The sequence below is a fragment of the Cetorhinus maximus genome, chromosome 18 (assembly GCF_964194155.1).
Source record: "Cetorhinus maximus chromosome 18, sCetMax3.hap1.1, whole genome shotgun sequence".
NCBI classification, from domain to species: domain Eukaryota; kingdom Metazoa; phylum Chordata; class Chondrichthyes; order Lamniformes; family Cetorhinidae; genus Cetorhinus; species Cetorhinus maximus.
The window spans coordinates 55,790,340-55,806,346 of NC_135896.1; positions in this window are offsets into that span (position 1 = coordinate 55,790,340).

The following is a 16,007-nucleotide window of genomic DNA, read 5'->3' on the forward strand; positions in this document are numbered from 1 at the left end:
GCACCCTGCACCTAATATTCCATACATAATTAATGGGGTTATCATTCTCACAATCTTATAAAAGATAGGAATAATGTTTATGTAAGTGCAAAAGCGAAATAGTGTGTCGCTGGAAATCTGAAATTAACAGAAAATGTTGGAAACGTACAGCAGATCTGGTAGCATCTGTGGAGGGTGAAACACAAAGTTAATGCACAGTATTTAATGCAGGCGACAGATTTCGCTGAAAAGCCAGCGAAGGAGAGCATCACATCAGCTCCTTTGGGGAAGACCCACCGATGTTAAGTGCCCTTCAGGCACTTAAGCCGATTAGCAGGCCTTCCCCTGGAACAAGGACCCGGGAGCGGAATCCTGCCCCCCCTCCGAGAACTGTCAGCCAATCAGAGGCTAATGGCTGTCAGTTGCAGGAAGCATCATGGGAGCGGTGCCAGCTGCCAGCAATGCACCAAGGGAGGGCCCTAGGATTGCCGAGGGACCCGGGCATCAGGTGGGTGAGGGTGGTACGAGGGGTTTGCAGAGTGTGTGTTGCAGGAGAGGGGGAAGGGGAGTCAGCAGCAAGGGCTGGTGGGGGTGGGGGGGGGTTCTCCCAGCAGGCCCCACTCCTTCCTGATCCCTTGATCAGGTACTAAGTGTCTTTGAATAAGGGTCCCTCCCCAGAGCCCAAAAGCAACCCAGACAAGGTTTGCTTTGCGGGCTTCTCGCGTAGCAATTGCCCTGCCCGCCGCTGGTTGAATATCAATGGTGATAGGATGAGCCCTTAACTGAGCATTAGTTAACCACAGAAGGGCCTCAATTGGCTCAGGGACAGGAAAGCCATCCATGAGCCTTCCCATCCCAGACTTAATCAGGGCAGAGATGAGGAGGCAGTGGGGTCCACATTCAACACCCTCCCATCTGATTCAATGCACCCTGCCTCCAAATGCATCTTGGGAGAGGGTATTAAATACCCCCCTCTAATGTTTCAGGTCACTGACCTTTCAGACCTGAAACCTTAGCTCTATTTCTCTCTCCACAAATGCTGCTAGACCTGCTGAGTATTTCCAGCATTTTCTGTTTTTATATTATATGTGAGTTATTCTATGTAAAACATTATTACTGGACTAGAGAACACGAGTACAAAATTAACAAAGTTCAATGAAACTGGGGATTAGAAATTTTCTCACCCAGAATATCAAAACTTGTAATCTATTGTGAAAAACATGTGGTATTTGTTAACCTATTTAAATTGGAATTGGATAAATATCTGGAAAAGAACAAGATCGAAGTGTAAAGGCTAAGATAAGCATGGATGATTAAATACTGCACATGAATGCAATAATATAATACTGGTACAAACGTTAAGAGCTCAGTCTGGATATATCTGATCAGAGTTTTGTTGGTTGAAATGTTAGGCTGGAGTTTTCATTGACAGACTATAGAGGTTTAGAGGACTACAGGTTTAGCTTCATGGCAATTTTACCCCTGGTTACTCATTTCACACAATATTAAAAAAGTAGAATCCATGATTTATTCCTGCCTCCTGGAAAGGAATGACTTGATGCACAAAATGACTTTTTTCTGATTGCATAATCTTTTATCTTATCTGGGACTTGCCAATGTATGTGATATTCTGAAGAGGCATTTTTCACTGGCTAATTCTGTTTGCTTTCAAACCTCTTAAATGACATTATTAATGATATCTAAAATGACAGTAATGCTGTCATGAGGGATTGCACAACTATCCCAGTTCTAATTAAAAATAAATTGCGGTGTGCAGAGTCCAACTGAATGCACAAAGTAAATAACGCTCATTTAAGTTATGCAACAAATATTCAACTCCAAAATATTTTAGCCAATTCCCAATGAAACAGGTTATTTGAAATAATAGACAAATTATTCCAACATAACAATGTCTCTGTATGAAGACAAATGTCAGTTCAAATGATTCAGGAGCTTTGTTACTTGCTGCATACTCTAAAGACTTGTTACAAGCAATTGTACAGACTTTGCAGATAAAACCTTGATTTTTTTTATGTATTCTGATTTATTACAGGCACCAAGACTGAAACTGCATTGCTGTGATTTGTTTTTTGCTGTGGATGTTTTAATAATTTGATCTAAAGGACTGCCATGCATATCAACATATGTGAACATGGACTCAGAAGAACATGATTCTTATTTAATTCTGCAGTTCAGCATTTCAAAGGTCAATGTTATTACAGCAACCAAATCAGTGTACATTTATGTATCATCTTTGCAGTTAAACATACATCAAGATGCTTCACTGCAGTTTTATCCAATAAAAGTGAATACTGAGCTAGAGAAAGAGATTTTGGGTGTATGACCAAAAACCTGGCTCAAGACATGTCAACAACAGGCAATTCTTTATGGCCTGTGGAAAGACAGACCTGATATACCAAATGACTTTTTCTCACTGCGTTACTCTTGTATATTTTTATCCGGATCTGGGCGATGTATTGCAAGTTCTGAAGAAACATCTTTCACTGAAGTATTTTCTCAAAATTGTGTAAAATGCATCATGGCATTTTCGATATTAAAGAAGCCTTTAGCAGGAGAGGGAGGTGCAAATATGGAAGGATTTAGGAGTAAATTTCAGGGTGTGGGGCCTAGGGGCAGAATTTTGCCCATGGCGGGGGTGCTCGACAGGAGTGGGCGGGGGTGATCGGGAAGCCAACCGCTTCCCCCGATCGGCATCGCACCGTGATTTCACACTGCAGGCCAATTAAGGGCCACTCAGTGTGAAATGCGAGCGGCAGCACTGTGCGGGCAGGGGGAGGAGTACGAGCGGGGCGAGCGCGAACTTCACGCATACGTGTGAGTGAACGCTGCATAGTCTTCCTGAGGCATGGAGCTGCCTCAGGGAGATGAAGGGAGATGAAAAAATAAATAAATAAAAATGTAATGAAACATGTCCCCTCAGGTGACTCTGTCACATGAGCAAGGACATGTTATTAATTAAATTTTAAAACTTTTATTTGATTCGTATTTGCTTTTGGAAACCTCATCCTGCCCGTGGATGAGGTTTCCAAAAAAATGCATAAAGACAGCTTGGTCTTTTCACCTGCCCGCTAACCGTCAGGTTGGATGGGCAGCGAAAAAAATTAATTTACTTGATTATTTCATGGCATAAACAAGTTTTTTAATTGTGAGTGGGCACGCGCTGGAGTTGGCATGCTCGGCCAACGTCATCGCACATAATTTCACGCTCAAGCAGGCCAGGCCCGGGCCCACCCCACCTGCCGAGCGAAAATCCCTGCCCTAGATGTCAGATGACCCTGATCGGAGCTACTGATGTCACTGAAATGCTGGGGGGTTTGTTTTGTAACAGTGATTGCATGGGCTGTAGGGTTGGGTAATCAAGCAGAGATCTGAATCATTGGGTGGAATCTTCCATGCCCACTGGCACCGGGCATGTGGTGTGAGTGGACAATATGGCTAGAAGGCCAAAAATTGGTTTCCCAATGTCCGCTCAGCCCGTCAATGGCGAGCCGTGGTTCCCGTCATTGGACGTCAGGAGCCTCATTGTAATACACCTCCGTAACATTATAAGTCCAGCCCACCAAGATCATCCCCTCATGCTAGATTGGTGGGAAAACATGCTGGTGCAGAACACACCTTGAGAACTGTGACGTGCAGAAGTCGGAGCTTACTACCAGGGCATTGTTAATATCACAGATATCTGAGGGGCAGAAGATGCTGGAGCCCGACAGCAACGGGACCCTGGAGGAACGTCCATGGTATGCTGGGTGCATTCTCATGGATATAGCCCAGTCGTGAAGCAGCTCATGGAAGTTGGAATGTCACTATTGAGGGTCTGCTCACAACTGATGATGATCAAGGGGGTGGAGAGGAAGATCTAGGATTAACTGGGAGAGGAAGAGGTATCAAGGGAGGAGTGAGGTTAGGAGGGATCGAGGGGTTGAGGTTGAAAAGGGAGGAACAAAGGTGTTGGAGGGGTTGGGAGGGGGGGAAAAGGTGTCAGGGGAGAGGTTGGGGGGAAGGACTATGGTGGGAGGAGGTGGTAAATGGGGAGAAGACAGAAACTGCGGAGGTAGGTGTAAGGAGGGGGTCGAAGATGTAAGGGAAGGAATTCAGTGGGGTGAAGGAGTGCAGAAAGGGGAAGGAGTCCAGGGGGAGGCAGGAGTCTGGGAGAAGGAAGAAGTGTAGAGAGGGGAGGGAGTAAAGGTAGAGGAAGAAGTAAGGGTGGAGGAAGAATTAAGGGTGGCTGAAGAAGTCAGGAAGGGGGAAGGACAATGGCGGGGTGGTGGGGAGGAGTTCCAAGGTGGGGAGGAGTTCCGGAGAGGGTAGGGGTTCTGGGGGGAAGGAATTTCAAGCGGGGATGAAGTTTCAAGGGGGGAAGGAATGCGGAGAAGGGGATGTCCAAGTGAATATGGAAGGGACGGCTCTGGTGAGTCCATGACTGCCTCCTGGGGAGCAAACTGAGGGTCGACGAGGTATGAGGGAATAGTGAGAATGACCGAGGGAAAGTGAGGCAGTATGGGGGGGGGGCAGGTGATGAGAAGGAACAGTGAGGGTGATTGGTGGGGACTTGGAGACAGACACGGACCCTGGAGGTGGGAAGGAGCAGGTCGGGGAGGCGAATGTGGATGGGGATTGGATTTTCGGGAAAGAAGGGAATGTACACGTTCACCTGGACATCCCCGATAGAAAAGGGCTGTGGTTGGTCGGTCATGGAGGGGAGGTGGAAGGTGATGCCAGGTGGGTCGACAGTGATGGGGAAAAGGAAATAGGTGACTGGGGGAGGGGAAAGGATGGGGGAGCGAAAGGAAAACAGTATAACCACCACGCTGTCTAAATCGAAAGTGTAACGAGAGTCATGGTGGCCAAGATCAGGTGCTGCATGGGAGTGTGATCAGTGGGTGGGCGGAGATGCAGGTCAGCTCAGATGGACAACTGAAAGCGAACCCCAGGAGGCAGCATTGAAAATGCTCAGGACATTGAGGTGAGCGTTAAATGGGAAGGATCCATGCGTGTGGGAGTGTGCTTGCACAAGGCTCCAAAAGGCCCTGCTACATGCGTACTTCTCCCTCCAGAATCACTTATGGTCCGGCTGCGTGCAGCTGAACTGCTAGTGGCAGGTGCCGGGGGAGTTGCAATGGGAGGACTCATGAAGCCTGTCAATGAAGTTGAAAGACGCCATTACACCTTGTTCAGTGAAAGTGAATCTCTTTCCAGGTTTTTAAAAATTCATTAATGGGATATGGGCTTCGCTGGCTGGGCCAGCATTTATTGTCCATCCCTAGTTGCCCTTGAGAAGGTGGTGGTGAGCTTGTAGAGTGAGAAGTGTGTTCACCCATGTAACCAACTGCACTCAGAATTTCTTGGCTTTTTAATGCATTAGACTTCAAGTTGCTGCCCTGACATCCACAGCAGGGGTGGAGACAGCCTGTGCAATGGTTGGCCTTGTTGCCTCTGATGACTTTGGCGTGTATCCTCTGGAAAGCCAAGGACTTGGAGGCCCTGGCTTGCTTTGGCTGCCCCCCTGTGGGGCAGTTGCTCCCTCTGTGGTGACAGAGGATGAGGTTGAGGGGCTCACTGGCAAAGGGGACTTGGAGGGAGAGGACAGCCTCTAGGATTCCTGAATGGATGACCCAGGGGTGTCGAGCTGCCATTCCTCCTCCCTTCGGGTGCTCAGGGGCATCGGCCTGACACCTTGAGGGGAAGGAGCACCTGGGGGGACATCTAAGTCCCCCGTTTCCCTCTCGCGTCGCCACTGCAGGAACTCATCTTTGGTTATCGAGATGGAATGCAGGTCTGCATGAACCTCATGTGGTGCACATGTGGGCACCACTTCATCAGAGAGTAGGTGGAAGCACTCTTCCAAATTCTGTGCCACTTTACTCAGGGCTTCCAACAGTTCTGCATCATATTCCTTCTGTTGACTCTCCAGGATGAGTTGGAAGGCCAAATCCAGAGGCTCGTCATCTGACTCGGACCTCACAGACACCTCTTTTCCAACAGTAATCCACCTGCTGTGTCTCCGTGCCCGTGTCTGTGTGGTTATAGAGAGGGCTTTAAACTAAATAGAGGGGGCATGGGGGGGGTGGTTCTGGAGAGGAGATACATAGGCTTAGAAAGCAAAAGGATATGGAAGCATTGCAGGGCAACTATTTAGGTAATGATACCCAGAGTGTGACAGGAAGGGACTAAGTGTACAAACTTAAAAAAAAAACAGAAAATAGGGTCAAAGGGGGAAAAAATGGTAAAAGGGCAAAATTAATGGCTCTTTGCTTAAATGCGTGTAGCATTTGGAAAATAATATAAATGAGTTAACAAATAAAGGTTAATGGTATGATCTTATAGCCATTACGGAGATAAAGCTGGGAACTAAATAGTCAGAGATATGTGACTTTTTGAAAGGACAAGCAGGATCGAAAGGGTGGTGGGGTAGCTTTGTTAGCATGAGATGGACTAAGTACAATAGCAAGAAATGATCTTGGATCAGAAGATGTAGCATCTATATGGGTGGAGTTAAGAAATAACAAGGGGAAGAAGACACCAGTTGGAGTAGTCTATAGGGCCCCTAACAGTAGCTATACTGTAGGGCAGAGAATAAATCAGGAGATAACGAGGGCATGTAAAAAAGGCTGTATATTAATCATGAGTGACTTTAATCTTCATATAGATTGGGAAAATCAAATTGGCAGAGGTAGCCACGAGCAAGAATTCATAGAGTGTATTCAGGACAGTTTCCTAGAACAATATGTTGTGGATCCAATCAGGGATCAGGCTATTTTGGATCTGGTAATGTGTAAGGAGGCAGGTTTAATGAATGATCTCAGAGTAAAGGGTCCCCTAGGAAACAGGGACCATAATATGATAGAATTTAGCATTCAGTTTGAGAGTGAGAAACTTGGGTCAGAAACAACTGTGCTAAACTTAAATAAGGATAATTACAAAGGAATGAATGCAGAGCTGGCTGGAGTGGACTGAGAAAGGAGTTAAGGAAAAAAGACAGTTGGTGAACAATGGCAGACATTTAAGAAAATGGTTCATGACTCACAACAAAGATATATCCCACTGAGGAAGAAGGATTTGAGGGAGGAGATAAACCAACAATGGTTAACCAAAGAAGTTAAGGATAATATCAAATTGATAGAAAAAAAACAAACAACATGGCAAAGATTAGTGGTAAACCAAAAGATTGGGAAAGTTTTAAAAAACAACAAAAGATGACCAAAAAATAATAAAGAGGGAGAAAATTAAACTTTGAGGGTAAACTAGCAAGTAATATAAAAATGGACAATAGGAGCTTCTTTAAATATATAAAAAGGAGAGAGGCCAAAGTGAACATCAACCCCTTAGAGAATGAGGCTGGGGAAATAATAATGGGGTACCAGTGTGGGAATTTGCAGATTGCCATGGACTCAGAATGATACTCATGGATTAATATAGCATGATCTGTCTAATGCTTGCAAACACCAGATGGCCATGACTAACATGGGAAAGAATGTAACAAACAAGATAAGTCCTTTATTTGTACCATACTATAAAGGTGGGAACCTTCCAGTCAAATTTCAGTCAGACTTCACCCATGGACTGGGTCCGCGACTGGTGCCAAGGAACTTGAGGGTATCTCTCGACCAGCTGTCGCTGCCGGGTCCCTGACAGGCAGAAGGACGTGAGATTATTGCTTGTAGTTATGTAAATATAATAAAGTAACATTTAGTAGTTAGTTGTCTCCATTGATTCCACGAATATCGGTCAGATCTGAACAAAGCTTTACCCTACAATGTAACATTGACGTAATCGGCAGGATCTGAGCGATATGTGGAAGGAGAGCAAAGCGAAGAAACTGGAAGGTAGATCCAGTTAAAGTACAGGCGTTGCTAACGTCCAATTAGGACCCCGGCCACTGGGACGGGGATAGTTGGTACTCTTCGGATGAGGAGTACGAGTGGACAGATGGAGAGGAGGATGAAGGGGGTCCAGAAATCCGTCCCCTTATAACATCAAAAATGAATTGATCTAAGTTACAAGAGCTATTTGTGCTGGAGAGAGAGAGAGAGAGAACAGGGGTGCCCCTAGGGGGGTTAATGAGCAGTGACAGGCAGGAGCAGAGGAAATGTGAGCTTCAGCCAGTTTGATTGTCCCTGTTGGTGGAGGCTCCAAGATCCCTTTATTCCCCTCACTGCTACTTGAAATTTTGGTTAGAATATTTTAAGTCGTTAAGTTCATGTTATCAGAATATAAATACATACCTTTATATATGTGTTTGTTTGTGTGCAAGGAAGCATTTGTATGTGAGCTTTAATGTGTTTTCTTCCATAAATTGTCATTTGTGTGTTTAGTTCAGCACCTTAGAGTCGAAAGCCCAATGTTAGTTTAAAGAAAAAGTATAACCAAACATTCCAAAGTTTTGAGTATAAGGCTTGAGTTGAGATTTCTGGCAAAAATTGCAATTTGAAGGTATTGTAAAGCTAAAACAGGGTTAGATGAACCAACCTTTGTACCACCCCCTTGCAGACTAGTATCACCAGCTTCCAAGCTGATTGGAATTGATACATATGAGTTACATTTGCTCATAAGAGTTGGTATTCTAAAATTCTGAGGGAAAATAATTACCTGAAGTTCAAAGGATCTTAGGAAAACCAAGGGGCATAAACATACGGTCTAGGTGGTTCCAATAGATAAAAAGGAGTTTCTTTTGAGGAGATGAATTAAATAGGAAAGGAAATATGCATCCCAACAGCACTGTGATTTGAATTTGGGACAACATTGAGATGTGAAAAGTGCAGTGTAATTTAACAGGTTACTTCTGAATAACTAGGATGCTACCTAAGATGAAGAGCATCTTTAAAGGGACCTTTAAACTGGATACAGATCAATACACATGAGAAAGAGATAGTTTAATTTTAATAGTGTAAATTCCATTTCTTACAGAGTTTAAAATTTTGAGGTTTGGTTCGTGATAAAGTTCTCAAAAGGGAATTTTCATTTTAAAGGGTTTTTGACAACAATTGGCACTAATTCAAATTCTGCAAGCTTTTGTATTTGTAAGTCTGTTCCCAAAATATGAAGTTAAGCTCAAGACCTTGACAAAGCTTGGCAGAAATCCAATTTTGGCCGAGTTAATGAATCTGGGATAATTCTAAAAAAAAATAGTGGGTTACTTTTGAGACAATAAAATGTTGCTTGAAGAAGAAGATAAGGAAACAAAACATGTCAGTGCCTGATTTCTGTTTTAAAACTGTTATGAGAATACATTATTGGACTGTAAGTCTCTCCAGACAACCTGAACAAAATAAGATGGTAGCTTTTGCATGTGTAAAATGGTATGAAGAAGTGAGACAGAGAGAGAAAGAGAGAGTGAAGCAATTTGTCCGGGAGCTGTGCAGGCAGCTTCACCGACTAAGGCAGGCATGCTGGACTAATGTGACAGAGGCGGGTAACTATTTGCAAGAGATGGCGACCCAAATAGGAATTTATACCGCAAACCTTCAGGGACCAGATCATGAGCCATTTATGGCTGGTATGTGAAATCGATTAATGCAACACGGTCCTCCACACTTAAAAGCCGCTTTGCTAGCTTTGTTAGGTCCAGCACAAGGACAACCAGTGGAAACTGTGGTAATGTTGTTAGGACAGCTAGGGGATGTCGAAGAAGGGCGAGCGAGAGCCAGAGTCACAAATGGTGGAAAAAGGAAACCAAGGGGAGGTAAAAATGGTGGTATTAGGAAGAAGATTGCCAGATGAGAGTTTCAGCTCTCTTGAAGTCGGGGGTACCTGAAGAAGAAATAGTTGGTATCCCGGCTGGGATTATGTATGCATTGTGGAAGAAACAGTGTGGGGTTAAAAGGGAGCCGAGTGCGCCTCTGGTGCGGGAAGCGGCGTCTGACCTAGAGAAACCAGATAAGTCATACGATAAAGGCAATCAGGGAGAGCCGCCAAAGCTGCCGAAACTGAGATTGTGCCCTGATTTAGAGGAGTTGGGAAACTGGAAGGTTAGTTATCCAACATAGGGACATGGCACAGGGACCGAGGTACGACTAATAAAGAGAGTCGAGCCTGGGGACCTGAGGCCACATGTGCCGATTACAATATATTGGAATAACGGGAATAGACAACATGTAATGGCTCTTATGGATACGGGAGCCGAGGTGACATTAATTTACGGAAATCCTAGAAAACATGTGGGCATACAGATGGTAATAAATGGGTTTGGAGATGCCGAGAGCCCGGCAGGTAGAACTAATATACGGTTAGCTATTGATAATAGGCCACCAAAGATAGTCCCAGTATTGATCACTGAAATCCCAGAATCAGTTTGCCTTCACATAGGATGGCAGGCAATATACTTTCCAGAGACTGCCCCTGGGTTATCTACATAGTCCAACTCTGTGTCATGGGTTGATAGCATGTGATTTGGAAAGTTGTAACCTCTCCTCGGGAATTAGCATCACCCACTATATTGATGATATTCTAATCTGAGGACCAACTGAAGAGATAGTCAGGGAAGCTTTGGCTACATTGGTGTAACATATGAGAAACAGAGGATGGGAAATCAATCCCAAGAAAATCCAGGGGCCTAGCAAAACAGTTATGTTCCTGGGCATACAGTGGACAAGAGGAGAGCGAATTATACCAGATAAAGTGAAAGATAAGATCCGAAATATGCAAGCCCCTACAACAAAAGAACCGATGCTTTATCGGGCTACTAGGATATTGGAGACACCATATTCCCCATCTAACAAGTTTGCTACAGCAAATTTATAAGGTAACGAGAAAGAAAATTGCCTTTGAATGGGGACCAAAGTAATAACGGGCCTTTGAGACAGCAAAAGAAGCTGTGTTGACCGCTATGCCTCTAACCCTAAAGGTTGCGGGACACCCCTTAGAATTGCAAGTATCAGTAGAGCAGAATGTGGCAACTTGGAGCCTATGGCAGAATTTGCCAGGGAGACAAGCTCCATTGGGATTCTGGTCCCAGAAAATGCCAGAAGCTGCGACAAATTACTCTCCATTCAAAAAACAACTGTTGGCGTGCTATTGGGCTCTGGTAGAAACTGAAGGATTGACCAGTCCAGACAAAATTATTCTTAGGTCAGCTATCCCTATCATGACCTGGATACTGTTTGATCGTACCGATAAAATGGGACAAGCACAGCAAAGCTCGATCGTGAAATGGAAATGGTACATTGCAGATAGAGCGGCTAAGGGAAGGGATGGGGTGAGCCGAATACCTAAGGAAGTGGCTAACTACCCTACTGACCCTAAGACTACTGCTACTCAGCCTCCACCTCTACCTGAATCTTCTGTTAAATGGGGTCAAATGTATGACAGTTTGGAAAATAAGGACTTAAAGCATGCTTGGTTTACTGATGGGTCGGCTATGTATTGCCAAGGTAGATGAAGCAGGAAAGCTGTGGCATTTAATCCAAACACCCAGACAATCTTAGAAGAAGAAGGTACTGGTGGTTCTAGTCAATATGCTGAACTAAAGGCAGTAATCCTTGCCTTAGAACATGATCAGGAGGGACCGGCAGTACACATTTACACTAACTCGTGGGCAGTAGCCAATGGAATGGCAGTCTGGATGCCAAAGTGGAAGGATAATCAGTGGGCGATACATGGAAAACCCCTTTGGGGTAAAGACTTGTGGGCTCAGATATGGGAAGAAGCTCATAAGAGATGGTTGTAGTAAATCATGTGGCCACCCACATGAAAACTACCACACCCACTAGCATGAACAATGCAAATGTTGATGAGATGACAAGGGTTCGAGCTATTGAAGTTGAAGAAGAGGAAGTTAAGCAGGTTGCACAATGGGCTCATCGGAAATCATGACACCTAGGGGTGGCAGGAACCCGACAATGGGTATCTGACAGAGGAATCCCAGTTACACATGATACCACACGAACGGCAGTTGCTGAGTGCCCAACATGCCAGAATGTAAAACAATTCCCACTACAGAAGAAACCCTTAGGACAGATAAAAAGGGAGGTAGGACCAGGGCAAACCTGGCAAATTGATTATATAGGGCCTTACCCCTTTAGCAACGATATCAGTATGTACTTACAATGGTAAATATGTACTCAGGTTATATGGTCACCCATCCCACTGTGAAAGCAAACCAAGCTGCAGCAATAAAAGGGTTAGAGTATCTTGTGCAGAGATACGGTGTCCCTAATAAGATACAGTCAGATAATGGCTCACACTTTGCGAGACAAGGAGTTAGGCAATGGGCAATAGACAATGGGATTTTGTGGGTGTATCATATACCACATTATCCACAGGCCTCAGGATTAATTGAACGAATGAATGGGCTATTGAAGCAACATATCAAATTGCTAACCCCCAACCATACTCTAATGGGATGGTTGAAAGTATTAGCTCAAGCAGAATACAACCTTAACGATCAGCCTAGGCCTGGGGGTATTCCTGTTGAATGGATGATGGGGCGGAACCGAGTTTCTCCCTAACAACTAAAGTCCACTGAACAAAATGTATGTGAAGGTGGAAAAGTATTGGTGCATTACCCTAATAAGAAACCAGTTCAAGGAGAAGTATTGGCACATGGGGAAGGTAATACCTATTGGGGGTTACTTGAGAATGAAGATATACCAACCTGTATAAACACTGATAAACTGAGGAAAAGAGAGTGAAACTGTAAATAAGAGCAGCTATTACATTATGTTATTACAGGTGAAGATGACGTGGTTACTTCTGATGGATGGACATGGGACCTTATTTTTGACCTAATGCAATGCAATTTAATGGAATTGTATGAGATAGCCCAACGGAATGAATTGAAACTTGCTCTATATGCCGGACATTATAATGCATGAATGAAGCTGTTAAATTTGACTAATACTAATTTGACTATAAATCCAGACCTGAAATGTACGCAATGTAATAGCACTGCATGCAATGTAATATTTCCAATTTTAAATGAAACTCATAAAGATATATGGTGTGTATTTATTACATTACCACATTTATTTGGAGCTAGGTTTTGGCTCCCCGTATTCTATGGAACATGGTTGGATAAATATAATAAGACCCAGGTCAGGGAGGATTGTGAGTATTGGCCTGAAGGATTGGTATGTCCTTATCACACCCCAGTGTTTGACGGACAAATTACATACCTTAACCACCCATCATTGGTGGGATATTTTCAGCGGATGGTCTCCCAAAGCCTCCACGATCCTCATCTTAATTATGCATCCAATTGTGATTTTACTAATCATACTCTGTATTGCATGTTTGGTTTTATGGATATTACTATGTAAATTATATAACTTGTATCATAAGGTAATGGCTATTGAGCAATTAATTCGTGCAAATACTCGTTTGCTTGATAACCCCTGAGTATCAAGGGGTGGAATGTGGCAATTTGCGGATTGCCACGGTCTCAGAATGATACTCGTGGGTTAATTTAGCATGATCTGTCTAATGCTTGCAAATACCAGATGGCCATGACTAACTCGGGAAAAAATGTAGCAAACAAGATAAGTCCTTTGTTTGTACCATACTATAATGGCGGGGGCCTTCCAGTCTAATTCGGACTTCACCTATGGACTGGGTTTGCGACCAGTGCCAAGGAACTTGAGGATATCTCTCGACCAGCTGTTGCCGTGGGGTCCCTGACAGGGAGAAGGATGTGAGATTATTGCTTGTAGTTGTGTAATTATAATAAAGTAACATTTAGTAGTCAGTTGTCTCCTTTGATTCCATGAATATCGGTCAGATCCGAACAAAACGTTACCCTATAACGCTACAACCAAGAAATAGCAGAGGAGTTGAATAAATACTTTGCGTCAGTCTCCACAGTAGATGACACTAATAGCATTCCAAAAATACTAAATTAATCAAGGGGCAAAAGGGGGGAAAGAAATACATATAATAACTCTCACTAGAAAAAAAGTACTAGGGAAACTAATGGGGCTAAAGGCCAATAAATCCCTTGGAATTGATGGGTTTCATCCTAGGATATTAAAGGAAGTAGCTAAACAGATAGTGGATGCACTGGTAGTAATCTTCCAAGAATCCTTAGGTTCTGGAAAAGTCCCAGGGGATTGGAACACTGCCAATGTAATACCCTTACTCAAAAAGGGAGACAAAAAACAAGTAACTTTAGGCCAGTTAACTTAACCTCCATCATTGGGGAAATGTTAGAGCCTATTATAAAGGATGTAATAGCAGAGCATTTAGAAATGCATAATATAATCAAGCAGAGTCAGCATAGCTTCACAAAGGGGAAATCATGCCTGACAAATTTATTTGAATTCTTTGAGGAGGTAACAAGCAGGATGGATAAAAGGGAATCAGTAGATGTAATATATTTGCATTTCCAAAAGGCGTTTGATAAGGCACTGCACATAAGGCTACTTAATAAGTTAAGGGCCCATGGTGTTGGTGGTAGTATATTAGCATGGATAGAGAATTGGCTAACTAAGAGAAGACAGAGTTGGGAAAAGGGGGTCATTGTCAGGATGGCAACCAACTAGTGGAGTGCCACAGGGATCAGTGCTAGGGCCACAACTATTTACAATACATATTAATGACTTGGAGGAGGAAAGTGAATGTACTATCGCCAAGTTTGCGGATGACACAAAAATAGGTAGGAAGGCAAGTGGTGAGGATGACACAAAGGGTCTATAGAGGGATATAGACAGGTTAAGTGAGTGGGAAAAAACTTGGCAGATGGAATATAATGTGGGAAATTGCACTCTGGCAGGAAGAATAGAGGAGCTGAATATTATTTAAATGGAGAAAGACTGCAGAAAGCTGCAGCACAGAAGAATTTGGGTGTCCTTGTGCATAAATCACAAAAAGCTAGCATACAAGTTCAGCAGGTAATTGGGAAGGCAAATAGAATGTTGGCCTTTATTTCAAAGGGAATGGAGTATAAAAATAGGGAAGTCTTGTTAAAACCATACAAGGCACTAATTAGGCCACACCTAGAATACTATGAACAACTTTGGTCCCCTTATCTAAGGAAAGATATGCTGGCATTGGAGGCAGTCCAGAGAAGGTTCACTAGGTTGATCCCGGGTATGGAGTGATTTTCTTATGAGGAGTGGTTGAGTAGGTTGGAGTCATGAGCTGTACTCATTGGACTTTAGAAGAATGAAAGGCAACTTTATTGAAACATATAAGATTCTTAGGTGGTTTACCAGGGCAGATGCTGAGAGGCTGTTTCCCCTTGTGGGAGAATCTGGAGCCAGAGGGCATAATCTGAGAGTAAGGGGTTGCCCATTTGAGACAGAAATGAGGAGGAATTTCTTCTCTCAGTAAATCTGTGGAATTCTTCACTGCAGAGGGCGTTAGTGGCTAGGTTGTTAAGTATATTCAAGGCTGAGATTGATAGATTTTTAATCAGTAAGGGAATCAAGGGTTATTGGGAAATGGGAGGAAAGTGGAGTTGAGGATTATCAGATCACCATGATCTCATTGAATGGCAGAGCAGACTCGATGGGCCGAATGGCCTACTTCTGCTCCTACATCTTATGGTCTTGTTGTGAACCTGAGCCTGCTCTACATCTAGGTCCCACCGAAGTGTGTGTCTCTGCATTGGTGGAGGGTGTGGGTAAGCATTGTGATGGGTCTTCCAGACTGCTTGTTTCCAGTTCCTCAATGGAGGAGGAGTCCTCTTGGCTGGAGATGCGGACCTGAATGGAGCTGAAGGACTGGCTGGCTGAGGGTGTCAGTTGCTCAGTAGAGTACCCTATGAACCAAAATAGATATAATTAGTGCATGTCAGCACAGTCAAAAGCAGGAGAGAGCAATCACAGTTGCTGGAGAGCGGGATGATGTGGTGCAGGATCCTTATGTGGGTGTTCATCGCCGACTCCATCGTCGCCGCAGGCAAGGTCCACATCCTCACCAGTCAGCGCAATGGCCCACTTGTCAAAGTGAGTGAGGGGCCTAATGTGGGCCATTCCACTCCCCCTCATTCCTTCCATGGCTCCACTGACCAAACAAACATTCCTCGTAGTGCCATGTGTTCTGCTCATACTCTCTCCATCTGTTCTCATGCAGGA